At 47.8% G+C, this 22,973-nt stretch overlaps 2 long non-coding RNA genes across 2 annotated transcripts in view; one reads left to right on the top strand and one right to left on the bottom strand.

Moving 5' to 3' along the window:
• LOC144315372 (uncharacterized) overlaps positions 1-6,330 on the bottom strand; it is a 14,372-nt gene extending 8,042 nt beyond the window's left edge. Inside the window, exons 1-2 of the long non-coding RNA XR_013381058.1 lie at positions 5,064-6,330; positions 426-683 (exon numbers count right to left, since the gene is read on the bottom strand). This is a non-coding gene — a long non-coding RNA (uncharacterized LOC144315372). The remainder of the gene's footprint in view (positions 1-425; positions 684-5,063) is intronic.
• LOC144315371 (uncharacterized) lies at positions 6,110-22,973 on the top strand. Its single transcript, XR_013381057.1, has 3 exons — positions 6,110-6,664; positions 19,348-19,419; positions 19,587-22,973. It is a non-coding gene; the product is annotated as an uncharacterized LOC144315371 (long non-coding RNA).

Genomic DNA, 22,973 nt, shown 5'->3' with positions numbered 1-22,973 from the left:
CCCCTGGACCCCGGGGCCATGACCTGAGCCCAAGGCAGACGCTTCACCACCTGACCCCCCCGGGGCGCCCCCTTGACCGAGTCACCGAGCATCTCCGAGCTTCAGCTTCCTGGTTTGCGAAAATGGAGTTAGTAATGCTCCCGGGGTCTCCGGAAGGGTGGTTTAAAACGATGTCTGTGGGGGCTCCCAGTTGGCCCAGGGCATGGCCTGGGATCGAGTCCCACGTCGGGCTCCCTGCATGGAGCCTGCTTCTCTCTCTGCCTGTGTCTCTGCCTCTCTCTCTCTCTCTGGGTCTCTCATGGATAAATAAATAAAATCTTTAAAAAAGCATGACTGTAGCCAGTTGAGCACCATGCTGCATGCAGAGAGCACCAAGAGATGGTTAGGTGTTGTTACCGCCATCGTCCTATGGTAGACGAATGTACATGGAGTACTCGGGAGCACGTCTACACAGCACGGGACCAGGTGGAAGCCACCGTAGCTTAGAGCAGCCCAGAGGAGCCCTTCCCGAGTGGCTGCAGTGCTTAGGGATGCTTCACGGCAGGCACAGAATCTTCAGGAGCCTTTGGTGGCACTAACAAGACTGTCCTCCCACTGGCCGAAGCAGCTCTGAGGCTTGATGGACTCAGATAACTCAGAAAGACTTGATCCAGCAGCTTGATGATTTCACCAAAGACCAGTCTCTTCGTTAAAAAAAAAAAAAAAAAAAAAAATCATAGTGATATAAAACATACTAAAAGATTGAGAAAACAACAGTCATCTTAGGAAATGAAATAATAAATATAGTTGAGGCTTCCTGGCCCCTTCCAACTGCGTTTCCCTTCACACTCTACCCCGCAAAGAGAAAGACTATCCTAAATTTGGTGTTTATCCTTCTCATGCATGCATTTACATGATCACTATATACGTACGCATTCCTAAACAACATATGGTAGAAATGCATAGTTTGAAACTTCATATAAATATATCATAGTGTGTAGCCTTCTGAAACTTGTGTTTTTTCCCCACGTAATGGTAGATTTTTTGAGATGTTCTTGAGGACATGTGTAGAACTAGTTTATTTTTACTGCTTTATAATATTCCATCCTATGCATCTACCACAATAAATCATCCATTCTCCTCTTTCGAATTTCTTGTTATTAATAAACAAAACATGCAGGAATTGTATTTGAGATCTAGACGTAAGGGTGTGATTTGTCTTTTTATTTTAATTTGGTGTTTTTGTGCACACAGTAGTTTAAAATTTTTTCTTTAGGTGGTAGGATGGACAAATATTTTTGTTTACGATTTATGCTTTCAAACTTTTGCCCTTCTCTATCCCAAATTCATAAAGGTATTTTATATTTCATTTAAAAGTGAAAAGATACGGGTCTTTAACTCAACTGGATTTCATGTATGGTGTGAGGTTGGAATTTACTTTTATTTTTTCCATACCAGTAAGGAATAAGCCTGACATCCTATATAGACTCGGCCAGCTTTCCCTACTAGTTTACTATGCCACCTAGGTTGAAAAACAGGTGTTGTGCATGTCAGGACCTTTTCTGGGTCTTCTATTCTTCCCCATTGTTTTGTTTTCTTTTTAAAGATTTTATTTATTTTTTCATGAGCGACACACAGAGAGAGGCAGAGGCACAGGCAGAGGGAGAAGCAGGCTTCCTGCGGGAGTCCGATGCGGGACTTGATCTAAGGACCCCAGGATCACGCCCTGAGCCAGAGGCAGATGCTTAACCTGGAAGCCACCCGGGTGCCCCATTATTTTTTTCCGTTATTGCCTCAATACCACAGTGTCTTAGTTAATTTATACTATATTTTAATAGCTTTCAGATCATATCGTATTCATCTTCAAAATTGTCTTGTTACTATTGCCTCTTTGCTCTTTTTAATGAATTCCTTAGGAATTTCAGTTTGTTGAGTTCCATGAAAAACTACTGAAATTTGAAGGGAATTACATTGAATTTATAGAACTGACATATCTATATATTGTATTCCTTTTTAAAAAAATTTGTTTATTAATGAGAGAGAGAGAGAGAGAGGCAGAGACACAGGCAGAGGGAGAAGCAGGCTCCATGCAGGGAGCCCAACGTGGGACTCGATCCCGGGTCTCCAGGATCATGCCATGGGCTGAAGTTGGTGCTAAACCGCTGAGCCACCCGGGCTGCCTGGCAACAACCTATTATGATACGGAAATGGTATGTAAGACCTCAGGCTTACACAAGTCTAGAAGATAGGAGCAGTTGCATGAGCAACTGAAGAAGAGCTCAGCCATCTTCGGTTATGTTGCATTGTTTGCTCTCCCTCAGGATACGACTAAGGCCTCATGGGGAGCTCCTTATAGTCCATGGAAGAGGAAGGAAAAAACTGAACCCAGCTCACTAATAGGTCTACAAACATTATAGCTCTGCTCCTGGATGATCCTGAACATCAGCAGCGAAGGAAAATCCTCCCAGTGGACAGGATTTTGAGCAGGACATTTGATTATACACTTTGGCGTGAGATATGGCCCTGTGGCGAATGATTTGGTCAGATGGTCAGGGACTTCGAAAGAACAGGATTGGAAAGAAAATCTGAGAAGGTTATTTGGAGAGGCCTCTCAGAATGGGCATAGATTGTGAACATGTTTGTCTCCCAGGTGATTGCTCACCTAAAAACATCCTTTGCAGAGGTGGCTTTCAATAATCAGGTAGACCAAATGGAATGTTCTATAAAAATCAGTCAACAACCTCTCTCCTCAGGTGCACATTGGGCTTGTGGAGAAAGTGGTCAAGGTGACAGGGATGGAAACTTAACATGGACCCAACAGTATGGATTTCTCCTTACCAAAGCTGACCTAGTTATGGTTGCTACCGAATGCTTTGCCAGCAGCCAAAACCGACACCAACCCCCAATACGATACCATATTCCCCCAGGAGACCAGACAGCCGCCTAATGGCAAATTACATTGGACCTCATTTATCATGGAATGGGGCAGGGATTTGTCCTGATTGGAAAAGATACATATTCTGGAAGCGTATTTGCCTTCCCTGCTTATGTGTGTCCGCCTGCCTCACTCTCTGTGGGCTCACAGAATGCCTTATCTGTTGTCAAGGCATTTTGATCCAGTAATGTATTTTCAGAAAAGAAAGTACAGCAATATATATATATATGTGTGTGTGTATACACACACGCACACACACACACACTTTTTTTTTTAATAAAAAAAATTGGCTCATGAGATTGTGGAGGCTGAGAAGTCCCAAGATCTGCTATCAGCAAACTGCAGACCCAGGACAGCAAATGGCATAGTTGAGGCCATGTCCAAAGAACTGAGAACCGGGATCGTCGAAGGTGTGAGCCGTAGGCCAAAAGCAGCTCACGACCCAAGAAGGGCCAATGCTGCAGTTTAAATCTGAAGGCAGAAACTGAATTCTGCCCCAAGCCAACTCCAGAGGCAGGCAGAGATCCCTCTTACTCAGGCTTTTAGTTCTTTGTCTTCAGTTGATGGAACGAGGCCCACCTACACTGGGAAGGGCAATTTGCTTACTCAATCTACTGATTCACACACTAGTCTCATCTAGAAACATCCTCACAGATACTCCTGTGTTTGACCAGATGTCTGGACACTTGGTGGCATGGTCAAGGCTACCCAGAACATTAACCGTCGTGTTCCTTATGTTCTCCCATCCAGATGCTCCCTCAGCCCGAGATCTTCAAGGCCTGCTCTCACGCAGGGCCCCTCAGGTCTGCTGGTACATATTACCCAGCTTTTGTAAGGTTTTAGGTGTGGGTGTGTGTGTTTGCTTAGCTCTGGGGTAGAGGAGACTGCATTTCCCTAGCCAGGCTGTAATGCAATCGGAATCACAATTGTTCGGGGGGTGGGCAATGCGGGGCAAGGGGCAGGCCTTGGGCAGGCTGCACTTCATCTTGTGAAGCGCCTGGTTCGGGTTATAGTTCCTCGTAGAGTCCGGGCAAGGGAGGGCTGCTGTCTTCTGGTCAGAGGAGAGGGCCCCTTATGCCAACGCAGAAGGTACAGGGGAATCGAGAGTCTCAGAGCCGTCAGGGGCACTTGCCCAAACATCACCATTCTGGGATGGGCGTTTGACTCCTTGCCTATCAGGAAAGGTCATCATTTTAGCAAATGGGACATTTCTGCGGCTCCTTTGCTGCTCGGTCACCATTATCACCAACCTGTGGGCCTCTGAGGGGTCCACCATGTGGCTGCAGGGTATGTGGGTCTCTGTAAACGGTGCCGTGGAGGCCTCTTGCTTTCACAGTGTGCCCCGAGTTGAAAGTAGGCCTAATGGAACCTGCTATTCACAGTGTTAATTCAAGGCTTACAAGGCCGTCACAGAAGCCAGTTGCCTCCACGATCCTTGTGACACAGGAGAGCTTGGTTCTGGTGTCACTGAGTCGAAGAATGAATCTCGCCGACACAGGAGCGTGAGTAAATGGATAGAAGTTTAAGAAGTAAAGATACACAGAAAGCTCTCAGGAGTGAGAGGGGTCCTGACAGGGTGGCCACTGAGGGCTTGCAGGGTTGGTGGTTTATTGGAAGCCTAATCGGGGAACCTAAATCCTTATAACTCTATCTATTGACACCACCATTGAGTAAGGACTGGTGGTAACATCTCTAATGGCTCACTTCTTTTTGGGGTCTGGTTATTCTTTGTTGGTCACACGTAGTCATTATAACAAGACACCCTCCCCACCCACACCTTAGGGCTGGGTGGGCTGGCTTGTTCTTTTACCTCTGGTTTCCTGACACCTCAGCATTTTGGGATTTTTGTGAGCCTGCCCCCAACCTAGCCCTTCCCAGCCCTGTTTGTCCCTAATGCACTTGTGGTCACCAATGCCCCACACCAGTCAAGCACTACAGCTGCCACACAGCTTGCTGCTCGGTTCAGCCGCAGCACTGAGGTAACAGCAGGCCGGGGTCAGGGCCATTGCGTCCACCAGCAGCGCTCTGTCCCCTTAAGGGCTCAGCTCTACCATCCAATCCCTCTCTCTCTCTCTCACTCTTTAACCGCCGAGTCATTTATCCCCACCTGGTTTCATTTTATACAGAAAGGAGAACATTTCAACTATACCAGTTTTTCTCTTTTTCAACAGAACTCATTTCCGTTGGGTCCCAGGAACTGTTCCTTATTTTCAGATTCATGTTTTTAGCAGTACACGTGCACCTGTGACAGCCAAAACCAAGCACTGGAGCTCCAGACAGTCACTTGTTTTCACTGGGACGCAGCAACATGCGACAAAACCCTGTGGCTCCTCCGGTCGTGTCCCCCTGTCCGAGCCCGGCCTGGTCCTGTTTGCACAAGCTTCTCTCGGCAGCTTCATTAGTGTCCCCTTGAGTCAGACCTTTGCTGTCTCCATAATCCACCCGGTGAACTTTGATTACTCTGTCAACTCTTGCAATGACTTGTCCTTGGACTCTAAAAACAACAGTTTCACCAGCTCTAATGCGTTTTCCTGGAAACGTGTTAGGTTCTCTCTCCCAGGGCCGCATCCAGTAGAACTTCATGAAACAGACTTGCACTGGGCAGGTCTGCACCTCTGCAGCGGACAGAGGGCTGAAGGACAAAGCCGTCTTCCTTTGCTTGAGGCCTGGCCTGGGAGCCTCAGCTTCCCCGCTCTCTGTCGGCCGCTCTCACGGTGAGCGGAGAGGTTCTGGAAAGAGCCTGGGGCAGGGGGAAGAGGCCAGGTGCCCCCTAGAGGAGGCCCTGCGGGGTGGGCTGGCTGTGGGCTGCCAGGGATCCGCCCTTTGTCGTCAGATTGAAACTGGAGGTGACCCAGGGCCCAGGAAGCAAGCACGAAGGCGCTCTGGCTCCGGGGCTGCTGGTTTCCTGTTACTCTTCCTCAAGGTGGGGACATCCAGGGGGCTCAGCGGTTGAGCGCCTGCCTTTGGCCCAGGGCGTGATCCTGGAGTCCCGGGATCGAGTCCCACATCGGGCTCCCTGCATGGAGCCTGTTTCTCCCTCTGCCTGTGTCTCTGCCTCGCTCTGTGTCTCTCATGAATAAATAAGTAAAATCTTTTTAAAAAATCTCCCTGAAGGTAACTTCTTGGGCGGCTGGGCTGGGCGTGCCCTGTCCCTCCTGTTGGCAGCAGCTGTGGCTTTTCCAGGCGGCAGGAGGTTCAGGAGGTTCTGTTGGGAGCGAGTAGGGGCTTGGGGAGGAGAAGGGCTGAGCCTTCTTCCCAGCTCAAGGCTCAGTGGCTCAGCTCTGTCTCTGCAGCCACTTCTTCGTCCCAGAGCCACCAAGCTGGTGCCAGGAGGTTTCCTGTCCCAGCCCACCTCCCCCTGCCTTCCAGGCCGGGATCTGCAGGCCACGCTTCCCAGCATGCTCTCTCCTCCACCTGCTGCCTGTCCGCAGCGATTTCTGAGACTGGCTTCCCCAGCGCCCCTCCCTCCACCCGAGCTTTCTCTTTCACTTGCTCCCAGCGCGCCTGCCACCTGCCCTGCTGGGTTTGCCTTCTGTTTCCAGTAATTCTCTTCAAAGCCACGCTCCTTCCTGCTGAAATGAAGTGTTTGCCGCCTTTCTGAGATGCCCACCCGCCCCCTTGCTCCGTCCTTACCCACTTTGCAGCGCCCTACAGGTGCCAGCTTGGGGACGTCTCTTCCCCAGGAGGGACACTCTCCCACCTGCCACCCTGGCATCTGCTCCGAAGGGCGTCTGTCTTCCTCTCACAGGGGTGAGTCTTTTGGGGGAGTGGGGAGCGGATTTTTTAAAAAGATTTTATCTATTTATTCATGAGAGAGAGAGAGAGAGAGAGGCAGAGGCACAGGCAGAGGGAGGAGCAGGCTCCATGCAGGGAGCCCGACATGAGACTCAATTCCAGGACTCCAGGATCACGCCCTGGGTTGAAGGCAGGCACTCAACCGCTGAGCCACCCAGGGATCCCCGGGGAGCGGATTTTCATGTTCGTGGCCATGACCCGTGATGGCTGCTTTGATCCAAGTTTGGTCCAAGAGGTTATGTGTGGGCTTTTTGTTTTGTTCTGGTTTTGGTGGGGGGCACCCTCTCTGGCCTGCCTGGCTGTCAGGAGGCATCACAGGGACATTAAAATATGAAACAAGTGACCCTTGAGTTGTGTTTTTAGTTACTTGACCTTCTTTCTAGTTTTCTAATATATTTAAAGTTATGCATTGTCCGCTAAGTTCCATTTTCATTGAAGCCCACAGATATGATATGTAGGGCTCTCATGTCATTTGTTTTTAAGGATTGGGTCGTTTTAGTGTGGGTTTCTTTTTTTCTTGAACCCACAATTTTGTCTGCCAGCTAGTGGACACAGCAGGTGCCTGGGATGTGGCTGGGAGCTCACCGTGGAACACTTGGAAGGGCTGCTGTGCGTCCTCGCGGGTTTGTGGGCGACTGAGGAGCAAGGAAGGGGATACTTGGGGAAGATTATTTAATAACATGGGGGTGGGGGGCTGAGCAGGAGAGGTGACTGGGAGACAGGAAAGGAAGACTCGGATGCAGTGACCCAGGGAAGGGTGACTCCAGCTGCGGGACCCTGTGTGCTGGATTCAGCTCCCATTGCCCTCCCAGGGCCACCCCTGTCTCCCCCACCGTGTGTCCCATTCAGAGTCCCACTGCGGCCCCAGCCATTCTTCCTCGATTCCCAACACCTGAATGACCTGGGTGCCATCGTGTGGCTTGGCCCGCAGCACAGCTAGCCACCATCCATGCTAGTAAACCTTATAATTCCAGACTGTTCTACCTGGATTCTAGTTGACAGGCTGGCACAGCTAGAGATGCCGGGAACTGTCCTGGAGATCAAATATCCTAGAGGTTGTCAACCAGGCTTAACAAATAAACTATTTTGTTTGAAAAAATCTCTGGGAAGTCTTCCATGTGAAATAGGGAAAAGGAGAATAGTGGATTCCCTCGGGAGCTCCCATTCTCTTAATTGAGGGGAAATTTTCGTGACTGTTGTGGAATCAACAAAATGCCTCACTGAAGCCCCAAGTTCCCTGGAACAGTCTGGAAACCACGGATCTCTCTAAACTCCTCACTTTGCAGATGAGGAAATGGAATCCGAGGAAGTGAGAGGAATGCACCCCAAGGCGCACCCAGAGCGGAAGGCCTGAGGGGGAGTTCTGGTCCCTTGGCACCTAGAACACTACCCTTTCTCTCACAGGGCCCTGCCCCCTGGACCTTACCAGGAAGGTCCTTGCCCGTTGTTTAAGGAAGTGCTTCTCAAGGGCTTTCAAGATGCTCTTTAAAAAGTAGGTTACAGTGCTCAAGTCACGTTGGAAACCCAGCCTCTACCTCCCTACGGCTGACTCTCAGAGCAAGTCAGTGTGCTTAAGGCTTGGAGAAGGCCTGCAGTGTAGAAAACTGCTTATCTTTGCTTAATCCAGATCTTCCTACGCTTTAAAATCTACTTTTTCTAGAAAGTAGAAAGGTTTGAAAATCAGGAAAGGTTTCTCTCAAGGAATGAATCTCTATGGAGGGGAGCGGAGTGGGGTGGAGAGGACGTAGGCATTATCCCAGCAGGTGCAAGATTTCAGATGTCCTCACCTGCACTGGTTCCTTCGCCAAGGAGGTAGTGAGCCAGCCTCTCTGGTCAGTGCAGGGGTGAGACAGGACGGGCACAGTAGAGGAGAAAACCGCGTGGCCCATGGCGGATGGTGCAGACGTCAGGGGGCCGAGAAGCCCGCAGCAGCCTGGATGTGGCCTGTCATCTGGAACCAGGAGGGACTTCCTGACTTATTCTTTCATCGTTTTGCCTCCTTCCTCTTATCTGAGTCCACTTCTGAATCCTCTGGTTTTCCTGGTTGGTATGTTTGCTCCTCCCCATGCCTGCCAACCCCTCTCCTCACCTCCCTCATCTACCTCTGGGCAGAGTCCCCCTGACTCATACTCTGCCCTGGGCTGCACACACACCAACCTGGTCTTCCTTAAGTGTATGTGTGAGTGTGAGTGTGACTACCCAGATCTTTCACAGGAGAGGGTTCCCACATTCCATGCACTTCATCTTTCCCCATCTTTCCCCCATCTTTTCTCCATCACCTTCCCTCATCATCTTTCCCTCATCATCTTTCCCCCTCATCTTTCCCCATCATCTTCCTGCATCTTTCCTCCATCCTTCCCCCATCTTTCCTTCATCTCCCCCCCCCCCACTCCAAATCTAGGAATCCGCAGACCTGATTACACTCACATCCACCAGAGGGTGCAGCAATTACGGAAGTTGAAAGAATACAAGAATTTACTAGAGTTTGTGGCTGGCTCACATAGCCGTGGAAACAGGCAATATTTATTTATTTATTTATTTATTTATTTATTTATTTATTTATTGACAACATTTAAATCTAAGAAGTGCAGAGTGGAATATGATAGCTTTGGTCATCGTGGGTGACCTCTTCATCACCTTTGTTCAAAATATAGTCAAATTTTGTTATAACGAGACTCAGGGTCGCACGATTTCGGTCATGCCTGCCTCATGCCATCTCTTCAAATGTGTTCAGGCAAAGAGTGTTCAGGAAAGGTTTTCAGAAATGTACATTCTAATGGGGGTTTCCTTATAGTGATAGGATGGCCATCTGCCCACAGCACAAAGCAGAGCTAGGGAAAACAGGATGTGCATGAGGACTGTTCTAGACGAGGCTCCTGAAGATGGGGCTCTGCCCTGGCTCCGATGTTACTTACCGTGCAACTCCATGGCTTAGTAATAATGAGAGTGAGGGTTCACGGAGCACCTACTGTGCCAGCAAACATGCCTGGCGCGTGATGAATGTTATCTCTTATCCTTGTGATAAACTCACAGGCGTTTTCATTTAACAGATACAAACATTGATGCACAGTGATGTTAAATGATGTGCCCAGAGCTACACAGCCTGTGAGAGGTTGAACCACAAATCAGTCTCTAGGTGTGCTGAACTACAGGCTTTTCTGTTACGTGTGTTTTTCTTATCATTTGATGTTTCGGTCTCTGTCCATTTTTCATAATAGCATTCACACCCATCTTCCTGTTGCATTCAGGTAAGGCTACCTGTTGTAACAAATAATCCCAAACTCTCAGTGGCTCAACAAGATAGAAAGCTGCACTGCTCGAGTCCAAGTCTGTCAGAGGTCTTTACCCAGATGAAAGATGACGGCGACCGACACAGGTGCCTTCCACCTGGAAGGAAGAGGCTGGAAGCGAGAGATTTCATTTGGGGGCTGTAGCTGAATAAGGAACGTGATGGTCCATTGAAAAGCCTGCCCTGTGGCCTGGACTGAGGAACAGGGGGAAGGAGACTGGGGGGGAGAGGCTTCACTGGTCTTCCTGAAGTCACATGACCCTCACTCTCTGACTCACACATTTCCAGCATTCATTCATTCATTCTCCAACAAATTGTTCAATGCCTTTAGTACTGTGCCACATGCTGGTATGTGTGTGTGTGTGTGTGTGTGTGTGTGTGTGTGTGTGTAATGTTTTACCCTGGAAAAAATCCTCTTTTGGAACCGGTGTCAATGTGAGGAAGGACAAGTTGCCACCAGCTCCAAAGTGGAAGCAGTCTAATGTAAGTGACCTGCCCCATGCAGCTTCCTGGTCTCTATGGTGAATGACATCACTTCAAGGACTCAGCATGGGTCTTTCTGCTGGCAGGTTGGACAGTCAGCAATCACAAATAAGTCAGCCTTGGGAAAAGGAAGCCCCTGTTTTTGGACTTTTGTGATGACCTACATCCTTGTCACTTTGACCCCTCTGTTCACAGATGCATTGAACAAATATTGAGGTAGCTGAGGACAGAGGTTGAGTGACAGGCTGAGGATAGGCCATCTTGTCCAGCTGCTGGCTGACTGCCCCAGGTGAGCAGATGTTCTTCAGCACCAATATGAGACCCAAAGATGAATTCATGTGCTCAGGTACCCATGTCCACTGGTCCATCCACATGTCTCTTCCCCAGATTTCCTTGTCTCTGACCCTCTACTCTGTTTCCTCTAGGCCCTTGATAGCTGGCCAAATCATCCAAATACTGCAAAGAAGGCAGTGCACATCTATGACTCAGGCCACCACTCCCTCCACTCAAGTGGAGGACCAAGTGTGCTGGGTCCAGCTTGGTTCACTGGAAGAATCACCTTTGACCATCACCTTTAAGGACCCCTCTTGATTCGGGAATGATGCAGCAGCAATCCTGTTCTGTGATCCAAGACCGAGTCCAGTGAGGCAGAGGGCACCTCAGAGGAGGCTTTAGGCATGGATTGAGGGAGAGTCAGTGGTGCAGCAGAAATAAGGAAAATGAGAGTCCAGGTAGCTGTTTATATGGTTTACTTAATCTTTCTGGCTCTGTCAAAGGCTACATCCCAATATACCACTCCCATCGCATGATGGATTGCTGGTGTCTATGTCCAAACTTACATCTTTGTAGGTTAGATAACAACCCAGCCCCACCGGGAAATCAGATCGCATAAGAATGGGGTGTCTGGTGGTTGACTGGACCCACTCAGGGTCCAGTATTATGCCAGGAGCTGCCTTTCAAACAGTACACCTCTCCAGCATAGTGCATGGCCTTGTTCTAGAATCTGTGGGCTCTGTGCTGTGATCTTTCTCTTGAGGACTGTACATTCTTATCCAGCAGAGATATACCTAAAGCACCTTTTGATCTGTTGGTCACATGGCCCAAGGAACAGACTACTTGGAACCACAACTTGAACTTGTTTTGAATGGTCAAAACTGGTGGTTTTCTGAGCTATCAGAGAAATGGAACAGACGTTTAGACTGCGTTGCCTTCAAAATCCAAAGAAACTCCCAGGCATTATGTCTCTATCCTAGTGCCATAAGGTGCAAGGGGCAAAGATACTTGTTCTCTACCTTCAGGGGGATGTCCCCACATATCCCAGATAAGTGGAACACTATAGAACTCGCCAGTGTGGCATGTTCCTGCATCTTTATGGAGTTGGTCTCTCGCTTTCTTCCCGATGCACGTGTCTCAGTGCGCTTGGGATGCTGTCCAGTTCCTATTTGCCAGTTCCAAATGGCACGATGTCACCAGCACAGTGGATCAGCATGATGTTCTGCTGTGTCATGACAGAGACCAAGAGGGTTGACACAGCCCCGAGGCATGACAGTGAGTGTGTGCTGTTGTTCCTGCTAATGAAAGATAAACTCTGTTTGACTCTCGCTGCTGATAGATTGTCAGGCACTGTGTTGATCTGCCCCAGTAAAGATCCGTATTCAGACCAGCAGCTGAAAATGGAGTTAATCTTACGTAGTCCATTGTTGTGGGTGAATTGGATGAGACTACAATACACCTTTCTCATCTTTCAAATCTTTGGTGGTGACGCTAATCTCTATAATTCTTCCAGAAATGTCATACTGCCTCTGATTCATCTTGGAGGCTGCTGTGGGGAAATTTCAGGGTGTCCCCTTGGTCCTTCCTACCATAACGACCCCTACTCCACGAATCAGGCCAAGCTGTGAGGGGTCTGCCGGTGGTAACCATATGCTAAGCCTACCTGTCTTAACTATGTACTTGGGAACTGGACGAATAACCACAGGGTGGATTTGCAGCTGCACTGGGTCTTCCATGAGGCTGACTTTGGTCATTGGCCAGGACTTGGGGTCCTGGAATTCCCTCCCCAATGGGGTTCATGTCTGTGTCCTGGAATTCCCTCCCCAATGGGGTCTGTGCCTGTGAATTGGCCAAGAGGTGTGGGCCACCATTTTTCTTTCCATGGTTAACATCCTTCTATTTGGCAAATCTAAGTGTTTTTCTGAGTGTGTAAATACAACAACTTTCTGATGACCGTCCATTGACCTCACCCCAGGACACCATAATCTATGAATTACTGCCATAGATCCTTATGGATCAGGAAACTCTCACTGCCACTCCTTAGCATCCTTAATATTCACTTCCATTATCTTCCCTAGTTCTCACTAGCTTTGTAATTTCTTATCTATCTGGACTATCCCTCCCCGAAACAGGGATTTTGCTCCTCCATCTACTCTTGCTGAGACCTGACTTTGGCTGTCAGTCTGAAGACAATGAAGGTTGGTGGACGTTAGCTTGTATTCAGGAGGACAAGCATCATCTTGTGAAGAAACTGCTTCAGGTGAAAGCACTGCGTATTCTCCAGGCAAGTGGAGGCTAGCTTCTCTGGTGAAGGTGAAAGTGAAGGTGAAGGTGCTGCCTCTTGGGGAAGGATGGCAGAAGGGAATTTGGAGTTTTGAGATGTTCGAGTTCCTTCACTCAAATGACTCCATCCCAGGACTCAGAGTCCTCCACTTTCCCTACTAGGGCCCTGACTTGACATAGAGTATTTGCTGAGGTTCTGCGTTTCATCTCCATGGCAGCTCTGCACAGCCTAGAATCGGATCCTTGCCCAAACTTTCAGCACAATCTTTCCCAAGGCTGCAGGAAATAAAGATTTCCTTTCATACTGCTTTAGGAGGCATCTGGATGTTAGATCATGCCTTAAATTGGCTTCCCTGAGCTGTTATTTACTTAAATATCTTTAATGTTGTAGTAAGTATCTCCCCTAACCCACAATCCTCATCATAACATATGTTTCTATGTTGATTGAATGTCATGACCCCTTGGGCTCCCAGGGCGTTGACCTCCCTCTGTCTACATTCAATCTCCATTAACGACAATGAAAGTTGGAGAAATCATGAGTCTACCACATGCCAAGGGATTATTAGCCTTCCATGTGCCCCTAACAGTGGAGTACCTATTCCTCTCAGACAGGTGGCCTGTTCTTATCCCTAATTCCATCTTGAAGACTGTTTTAGAACCATTCTTGGACAATTGTTTTAGCCGTGTCTTCTAGAAAGCAGGACTTTAGCCAAGAATTAAAGTGCTGATGTTATATTTGCAAAGTGCAAGACCTTTGAGATGAGAGTGAAGAAGAAGGGAAAGTGAGTCAAGGGAACATGGGAAGCGATGCCATACGTTACCACGCTGGCCATTGCTTGGCAACTAGCCACAAAAAGACACGCAACTCAATTGGCATATGCACATTCACGCTGCACCTCAGATTTTCCCCAAAAGGATTTTAAGGAGAGACTAGTCCTCAGAGTAGCTCGCAGAAGGGGGAAATGAGGAGAAATTTATCATCCTATCCCCCTTCCATTTCCTAGCGGATGCTAACCCCCTGTTACATTATCTGCCTCCATGGCAGCTGCTTAGAGGGCCACACCCCATGCTCTGACTGTGGCATTTTATCCAAGCCTAGAAATGGAGGCCACCTCAGTGTGGTACGTGGTACCATTTGGCCATGCAGTCTGGGGCCTCGCCTGGGTTCCTACCCCCTTGGAGAAATTGTTAAAAGCAGTGGCAGTAACATGGTTCAGGAGATAAGCAGAACCTTGGGAAGGAAGTCAGGAAAATAATCCAGAGAGGCACAGGGTCTATGTCAGATACACTGTGCTTCAGGAAAACAGGGACAAACCAGGTGCATGGTACTCCATCATTCTTACCTTGGGGACAATTTAGTCAGATATAATTTTGTTACTTTCAAGGGCTCTACACATTATAAATTAAAGCGTAAGTGTGTGAACGTTGTCCATGAAAGCACCCAGGTGTGCCTGTTTTCATGCAATAGCTCTGCCCCTGAGAGAAAGGAAGGAAGAACTCCATGTTTCGGGGAGTCTGGTGGATGACTCTTCTGTGAGGCATGAATTCCTTTGTTAATGAGAACAATCATGTTCTAATTAGCGGTGGGAAGAGTTCAGTTTCAGCAAAATAGATTTTCTTAACAGTTCACGTTGTCCAATGTTGTATCTTAAACTCAAAAACCTAGTTTATTGTTTACCCAGGCGGGACTGAATTTTTATTCACTAAAGATAAAGCCTGTGGCCTCCACATATTGTATGTTCTTAAGTGAAGTTGAAAGGCTTGAATTTTTCTCATGAGATGGCACTTGGCTGGTAGCTGTGGACTGGGCTTTCTGGAGCCAGGACAGTGACAGATGCCAGTGAAGGAAAACCAGAGTGAAGCTGTCACCAGTTTTTGATGACCTTAGGACATGCCAATGACAAGATAATGATCAATTATGCAGATGTTGCTCAATAGTACCAACCTTTTAGGGTTTATATAGGGAAGATAATCATTGTAGTGACAGGTTCACATTTCCACAGTAGAAAACTAATACTTTTCCCTGTGCAAATATTGAGCTGATTTCTCCCTCTTCCATAGGTTCATTTCTTCACAGAGGAAGTTATACCATGAGATCTGATTGACAATCATGGGTGAACAGTATGAGGTCAACCTTAAATCCTCTCAGAGCCATGGTGCTTTAATAGAGTCACATAGAGCTCTGAGCACCTGCTAGCACACTAAGGTCCATTTCAGAGTTGAGGCCCAATTCTACCTACAATTGAAGGCATGCAAGGAGCCCAATTTTCTGCCCTGGCTGTGCCTTATCAAGGAGTTTTCTATCTTCCTTGTGTTTACTCTGCCTAGATCTATGGCTTCCTGACTCTCACCTGCTAGATCTGGGAATCCGTCCTAGTGGCTCTCAAACTCCACTCTGAATCAAAACAATCTCAGGAGCATAAAAAAATATATACAGATACCTAGGATTATATCCTCACTGGATCAGAATCTCTAGGGAGGGAGCTTGTATGTCGTCTGTACTTTTGAGAACTCCTTATGTAATTCTAATGCTGCAGGATGTTTATTAGGCTATAGTTAGGAATGGCCTTTTTTTACCTGGGCTGATCCTTTGCAGGTACTTTCTGGATTTGATTTTTGAGGCCACTCCTGGATCCCTCCTTGGTGAATGTGGGATACTCATGGGTTTAATAGAGAAAGGAGCATTTATCCACCCATTCGGCTATGTATGTATGTATGTGTGTATGTATGTATTTATGTATCTATCCATCCTTCCATCTACCGAAATAATGTTTATTTATTTTTGAAGGGGGATGATTGTAACCCAGATAGTTCCTTGAGCCTTCCACTGGTGGGACTCTATCAGTTACTGAGTCTCTGTAAGTCTGTGATTTCCTTGGAGGTGGAGACCACATCTCTCCACATGGTTGTATCTCAACTAACTACTTAGTGTCAGAATTGTGGAAAGTGCTTGAAATTTTTTATTATTGAAATGGAATGAAAATAGAGTTACAAACTCATGTTCACTATCTGTTCCAGCATACAAACAACACAGAAGTACTGGACATCTTCCAAAGACCCATTGCTTATAGGCATGAGCATTCAGTAAGCTTTAATCTGTTAATGTGACATCTGAAAGTCAGGGTAGGTCACAATGGATTCTTGGGAGACACTGTAATGGTAGATGTTAACAGGAGGAATCATTGGGAGTGGAAACCTTAATTGAGGTAGACTGGGATATATTTTATCTTAGAAGGACAGCCTTTCCTCTTTTATAGCAGTTATGCTCTGCCTTAATGCTGCAGAATTTTGGAATGATGAAAGCCTGAACAGCCCTGCTATGCTGCATGAGCGTGATCTGGCTTTCTGATTGAGGATGGAGGGCAGAGGACAGGGTGCGGTCTGATTTGGAGGGTGCGGGAGAGGGCCCTACAGAAATGCAAGATGCTCTACATCTGTGTACTTCATCTGTTAGAGCCCTTAGCATATTAATCATAGTTGTTTTAAATGTACTAGTCTAATAATTCCAATATCCCTGCCATATCTGAGTCTGGTAAATGTAAGCAGAAAGATGGAAATTCTAAGAAAGAATAAAAAATAAATGCTAGAGATAAAAAACACTGTGACATAAATGAATGATGCCTTTAATCGTCTCAATAGTAGACTGCACATGGCCAAGGAAAGAATCTATGAGCTTGAGTTGCTTGTCAATAGCAACTTCCAAAACAGAAGAGCAAATAGAAAAAAAGACTGAAAAAAAGGGGGGCACCTAGGTGGCACAGTCGATTAAGCATCTGACTCTTGGTTTTGGCTCAGGTTATGGTCTCAGGGTTGTGAGATCGAGTCCCATGTCATGCTTCACGCTCAGCCTGGCATCTGCTTGAGATTCTTTCCTTCTGCCTCTGCCCCTTCCCCCCTCTCTAAAATAAATAAAAATAAATCTTAAAAAAAATAATATCCCAGAACTGTGAGACAACTTTAAAAGTTATAATATAGGTATAATAGGATTACCAGAAAGATAAGAATGAAAGAAAGAGACAGGAGCAATATTTGAAGCAATAATGACCAAGAATTTCCCCAAATCATTTTTGGACACCAAATCACATATCCAGGAATCTTAGAAAACACCATCCATATAAATGCCAAAAATGAAACAAAACAAAACAAACCACACCTAAACCTAGGCATATAATATTCAGACTATTGAAAATCAAAGAGAAAGAAAAAAAAAAAGAATCTTGAAAGAAAGAAGCTGGGTAGAGGGGAACACCCTACCTATAGAGGAGTGAACATAAAAATTACTTAAACTTTCCAGAGACCATTGCTCAAGATGCAGAGCAACAGGAACTCTCATTCATTGCTTGTGGGATGTAGATGGTATGGCCACTGAGGAAGACCATTTGGTAGGTTTCTCACAAAACTAAACATACTCTTACCATATGATCCAGCAACAGCATTCCTTGGTATTTACCCAAAAGAGTTGATGACTGTGTTCACACAAACACTTGCACACAGATGTTTATGGCAATTTAATTCATAACTGCTGAAACTTAGAAGTGACCACAAGGTTCTTTAGTCGGTGGATGGACAAACTGTGGCCCACAGACAATGGAATATTATTCAGCCCTAAAAATAAATGAGCTCATCAAGTCATGAAAAGACATGAAGGAACCGGAAATGCATATGGCTACATACTGTATGATTCTAATTGTAGGACATTTTGGAAAATCCAAAACTATGGAAATAGTTAGAAAGATCGGTTGCCAAGGGTTGGGGGGGTGGGGGAGAGAGGAATGAAGAGGTGAAACACGGGGGAGTTTTAGGGCAGTAAAACTATTGTGTATGGTACTAAATGGTAGTCTCCACATACTATCATACATTTGTTCAAACCCATAGGATGTGCAGCACCAAGAGTGAACCCTAATGTGAACTATGGACTTTGGGTGATAGTGACACGTCATTGCAGGTTCATTAGCTGTGACGGATGCTCCCCTGTGGCGAGGGGTTGTTGATACCGGGGGAGGCTGTGCAGAGTGGGAACAGCAGGTCTATGGAACTCTCTACTTTCTGCTTGCTTTTGCTGTGAACTTAAATTGCTCTAAAAAAAAAAAAAAGAAAGCATTTTGAAAAGAAAAGAAATAATCTGGGATTTTCACATCATCAATTATCCTCAGCAAATGTAAAAAAAATTAAAAAAAAAAAACAACCAAAAAACCTCATGCTTCATGCTTGGTCCTCTCACTGCCAGGTCTTGGTGAGCCCCAATTGAGCGGCACCTTAATTATATGATAGTTGTCATTTTATTGCATTGATTTGTAGAACATTTGAAGTCCTTGTCGCAGGTTGCCTCCAGGGAAGTTCTCTGAAAGTTCTGGCCCTGAGGGATCAAAGTATAAAGGTTCTCTCATTCTCTGTCCTCTCTTACTGCCCTTCACTTACTGAACTTAACACACATAGTAGGATAAAGAAAGGGGGGGGAGGGAGGGAGCGAGGGAGGGAGGAAGGAGAGAAGGAAGGAAGGAAGGAAAAACTAAATCAGATTACCTCTGCCACAGCACCAGCCATGGGTGTGAAGAACCTTCTTTCGTTAAGATTTGCCTCCTAAGGGATCCCTGGGTGGCGCAGTGGTTTGGTGCCTGCCTTTGGCCCAGGGTGCGATCCTGGAGACCCGGGATCGAATCCCACATCGGGCTCCCGGTGCATGGAGCCTGCTTCTCCCTCTGCCTGTGTCTCTGCCTCTCTCTCTCTCTCTCTGTGTGACTATCATAAATAAATAAATAAATAAATATATAAAAAAATATTTAAGATTTGCCTCCCAAAGCCCCTCTGACCATCTCTTCTCCCCAGTGGTGTAGCATGTACATCACTACCATCCATGCATCCCACCGGATCATCTACAAAACACAATTGTATATATATTTATGTATATTATCTCATTTAAAACTCAAAACTAAGAGGAAACAGCAGTAACATTACCCTAACACCCTAAAGGTGCAACAGATCCAGATGGGGCCTCCCTCATTTCGGATCCACCCATCTCCTCCTTTGCAAGACCACATGTTCACTCTGTGCTCCTGCTCAGCACAGGCTGACTTCGGAAGGCTCAGCTTTTCTTCGAAAAAAATCTATTTCAAAATAATTCCCCCCAAAGTTTTATCTTGAAAAACACAACCTTACGGAGAAGATGCAAGAAATATAAAGTGAGTATTTAGTGAGCCCTTCCCCTGGATTATTCACTGATTAGCAGGGAGCCCTGCTCTCTCTCTGCCTCTGTCTGTGTCTCTTTATCTCTGTCTCTCTGTCGACACACATTTATTGATTTTGTTTCTAGTCTCCTGCTGAACTACTTGCGGCTCTTAGTGGCAGACACCAGGACACTTCATCCTTGCTACTTCAGCACGAGGTATGTCCTAAGAACAAGGATGTTCTCCAACACACCCACAATCGGTCCTCATATTCGGGAAATTTTACTTTGGGGCAACATCATCGGGTAATACCTAGGCCATATTCTAATTTCCCAAAGTTATCTCTGTCCTCAAAATGGTCTTTAGTGTCTTTTCTCTCGTCTAGGGCCTGATCCAGGATGGCGGCTGTCCTGCTCTTTCGACACGCCTGCGTCTTGTCTGTTATGAGGCAGACACTGTTGCTTTGTCCTCACTGGCTGACCGCCTGCGTTCCCTCTGACAGCCCACCGGGGCCTGTGCGGGCGCCGTCATGTCCAGCCCGAGGCTCAGGCATCGGGATGCTCCCCGACTCAGAGCCTGAGACGCTTCTACGTGGGGGCCCGGGGTTCAGACGAGCAGAGAGGGGCACTCGGGCTGCAGGATCCCCTGAGCAGTGTTCCTGGGAAGACACAGAGGGGCACAGAGGGGGCAGTGCCACCCCGAGTCTGCTGCCCTCCTTGCTCCTGTCTCTGCCTACTAACTCTCGCTCACGCATTCACCCATTCACCATGTAGACACGACCAGGCCTCTGCCAGGCATCGCTTCTCCTCCCTCACATCTGGGCTCAGTCTTCTGCCTCTTTTCACATCTAACTTTCTCACCTCTCCACTGGATAAGAAACAGGGTCGGGTGCTCTTTTCGTGTGTCCCCCAAGTGGCCAGGATGCCGGAGGGTGCTTTGTGTCTGACTACAAAATATCAGGTTGGGGTATTGCCTTCTGGATTTATCTCTGCTCTACCAACATCCTTGTTCCTCCCCACAGCAGACTCCTGCCTGCAAAGCTCCTCTGACCCATATTAGTCCCAGGAAATACAGCCCAGGTCTCCTCGGCGGTGGCAAGGCTGGGGGAATTCGGCAATGATACCGTTTCAACAGGATTTCGGGGATGTTCCTGAACTCAGACTTTCAAGCCCTTTCATCTATTCCTTCTTGCATTGCTTCCTCTCATTTTTCGGTCTGCGGGGACCAAACAGGCAGAGATGGTCTTTGGACCCCTCCTCCAGTCTTCTCCGGGTGTATGAGTACGAGCTTGGCCATTTGCTAGCCTGGGTGACCTTGTGAACTCCCCTAACCTCTCTGAGTCTCGGGTAACTCTGTGTCTTGTTTCACGGCATGAGTAAGGAAATGTGGGTAAAGCGCTGATCAAAAGGCTGAGAGCATGACCTTGTCCAGTCGCACTTCCCTGGCTTCTGTCTATCAATAAACTTAGGTGCAGGCCTGGGTGGTGACAGCCACTACCTGTGGGGCATCTACTCTGTGCCAGGCCTTGTGCTCTGTGTGTGGGACCTTAGCCCCTTCTCCGTGGTGACCACTCAGGTGAGTATTTCTATGAATGTTTCAGAGAGCACGAGTGACGGGCTCCAAATCATTGGCCTTTGGTACCCCAGAGTTCTCTTTCTGTGCTGCTCTGTGGCATCTTAGATTCCCGCAGAGGCCCCTGTTGGCTTTAGCAGGCTCTGTGCAGAGGGAAGGCACAGGGCTGCTGGGAGGGGGGTGAGGGGTTCAGGCTGCCCTGGTCAAGCTGACGGTAGCTCTGGGATGATGCTTAGGCAGACACTTAAAAGAGGTTTCCGGCAGCAACAGTGAAAACCAATGGGGTTTCCAAAATCCAGAAAATACAATTACCAGGTAATTCCGGCCACTGGGCACCGTAATTATGGTAGGGGTTTTGTTCAAAGGCAGCTTTGCATGGTATGGGTCTGACGTGTCAGGATTGTCACTCTGGCCAGAGCCTTGTCCTTATCTCAGGAGGTGGAGGAGCCAGATGCGCCTGGTTCCTTTGCCTCCTCTGGGTCAGGGAGCCAGGGCATTCGTCTCCCTGGGGAGTGAATATCATTTTCTGCAAGTGTGTGGGCCCCAGGGGTAGGGAGTCAGCTGCTAGGAAGGGGACGGGCTGCAGGGTCTGTCCCTTGGGGAGTCACCCAAACTCTTTGCCTCGGTCTCCTCTTCTGTAAAAAGGCAGTCATCACAGGACCTATTTCCTAGACTTGCAGGAATTAAGTGAGTGAATAGAGAACATTTAGAAGAGTGCCTGGAGAATAAGTGCCATATAAACTCATGTTTATACGTCACTAAGCCCAAGAAGTAGGAAGAAAGGCTGCACTCCTATAAAAGGTCTAGAATCTCGAGAAGCTGGAGCCATAAGCGACCTGGTCCAAGCCTGGAGTCGGTAGGTGACTGTCCCTGATTTAAACCCCACATCCCCATCTCGAGGCTTTGTCTGTGGGAACATCATCTTCTGAAACCCGAGTCCGGAGCTGCTAGGGGGTCACATGCTCCCTAAAACTCCCCTGGTACAGTGTGGCATGGGGCAGGGGCCTGCTCTGAGAAGGAAGGGCTCCTGTGTGAGTCACGTCTGTGAGGCTTTTCGGGTAGACCAGAGGCCTGAGCCCCAGGCGAGATCCCACAGGTGAGAGTGGAGATGGCCCCCCTGCTTCCTGCCTCTCCCTCGCCGGGACAGGGTGCCCTCAATAGACTCTTTGTTCTTAGGACTTGCCCCAGCCCTGCCCAGTGTTTCACTCTCCCACAATCTGGGCTCAGAGCTTTCCTTCAACCACCAAGCCCTTGCCTCAAACCACAAGAAGAAAACCACAGGCTTTTGGAATTGGGCTGTTTTCTTTTGTTTTGTTTTGGCCTTTCTTTCTTCCTCCCTCCCTCTTCCCTTCCTTCCCCACCCAGTCCCGCCGCACCCCACCCCACCCCAATGCACACGCACATCCACACCCACACACACTCTTTCCTCACAGCAGCTTTCCCGTCAGGAAGCTGTTTCCTGGTGTCATGCAACCAGGCTGCTCAAGATGTGGTCCAGGAGCATGTAAACGAAGGGATGCCCATAGCGTAGGACATCCAGGGGACCAGCTAGGCCCATCTTGGACCTGGAGGCCTCAGCTTTGCTGCTGTTGGCACTGGCTCAAGGCAGGGCAGAGCTGGGACGGGAGCTGCCTTGGGTTAGCGCTCCTTCAGCCAAGTGGCAGTGACCCAGCCTTGGGTCCAGAGGCCTTGGTCAATGCTAGGCCTGTGGTCTCCGGGGTCCAGTGAGGACTGTGGGATCCATGCTGACAGCCTGGCTCCCCTTGGAGCTGCTCACACTCAGCGGAATTCTGGCCGTGGGAACACAGGCTGGCCTGTCTGAGAGGGTCAAGTTTTTTTGCAGGGTGGGTCGGGAGGGAGACACAGTTGGTGAGCAGGGCAAGGGTAAGAGTCCCATCAGCTCAGGCAGCTCCTTGCTCTGAATTCTCACTGTAGGTGAGATGGTCCCAAAGTAGCTTCTGAGGAAAAGAAGGCAAAGTGCCTTCAAAACAGAGACATCCCAAGGGCACCAGCCTGAGCAGAGTGGGATGGGCTTTACTAGGGGTCATAGTCTTAATGCTTGCTGGGGCCAGGTGGGTAATTAAATATGGAAAGAACCAGATAGAAAGCATAGGATACGTGGCAGGCTAGATATTTAAGTTAATTTTTTTAAGATTTTAGAAGTTATCTTTTAGCCAAATAAAGCATTTTCCTGACCAGA

The sequence above is a fragment of the Canis aureus genome, chromosome 6 (assembly GCF_053574225.1).
Source record: "Canis aureus isolate CA01 chromosome 6, VMU_Caureus_v.1.0, whole genome shotgun sequence".
NCBI lineage: Eukaryota > Metazoa > Chordata > Mammalia > Carnivora > Canidae > Canis > Canis aureus.
The sequence above is the reverse complement of the archived record's forward strand: the minus strand, read 5'-3'. Positions and strand labels throughout refer to the sequence as shown.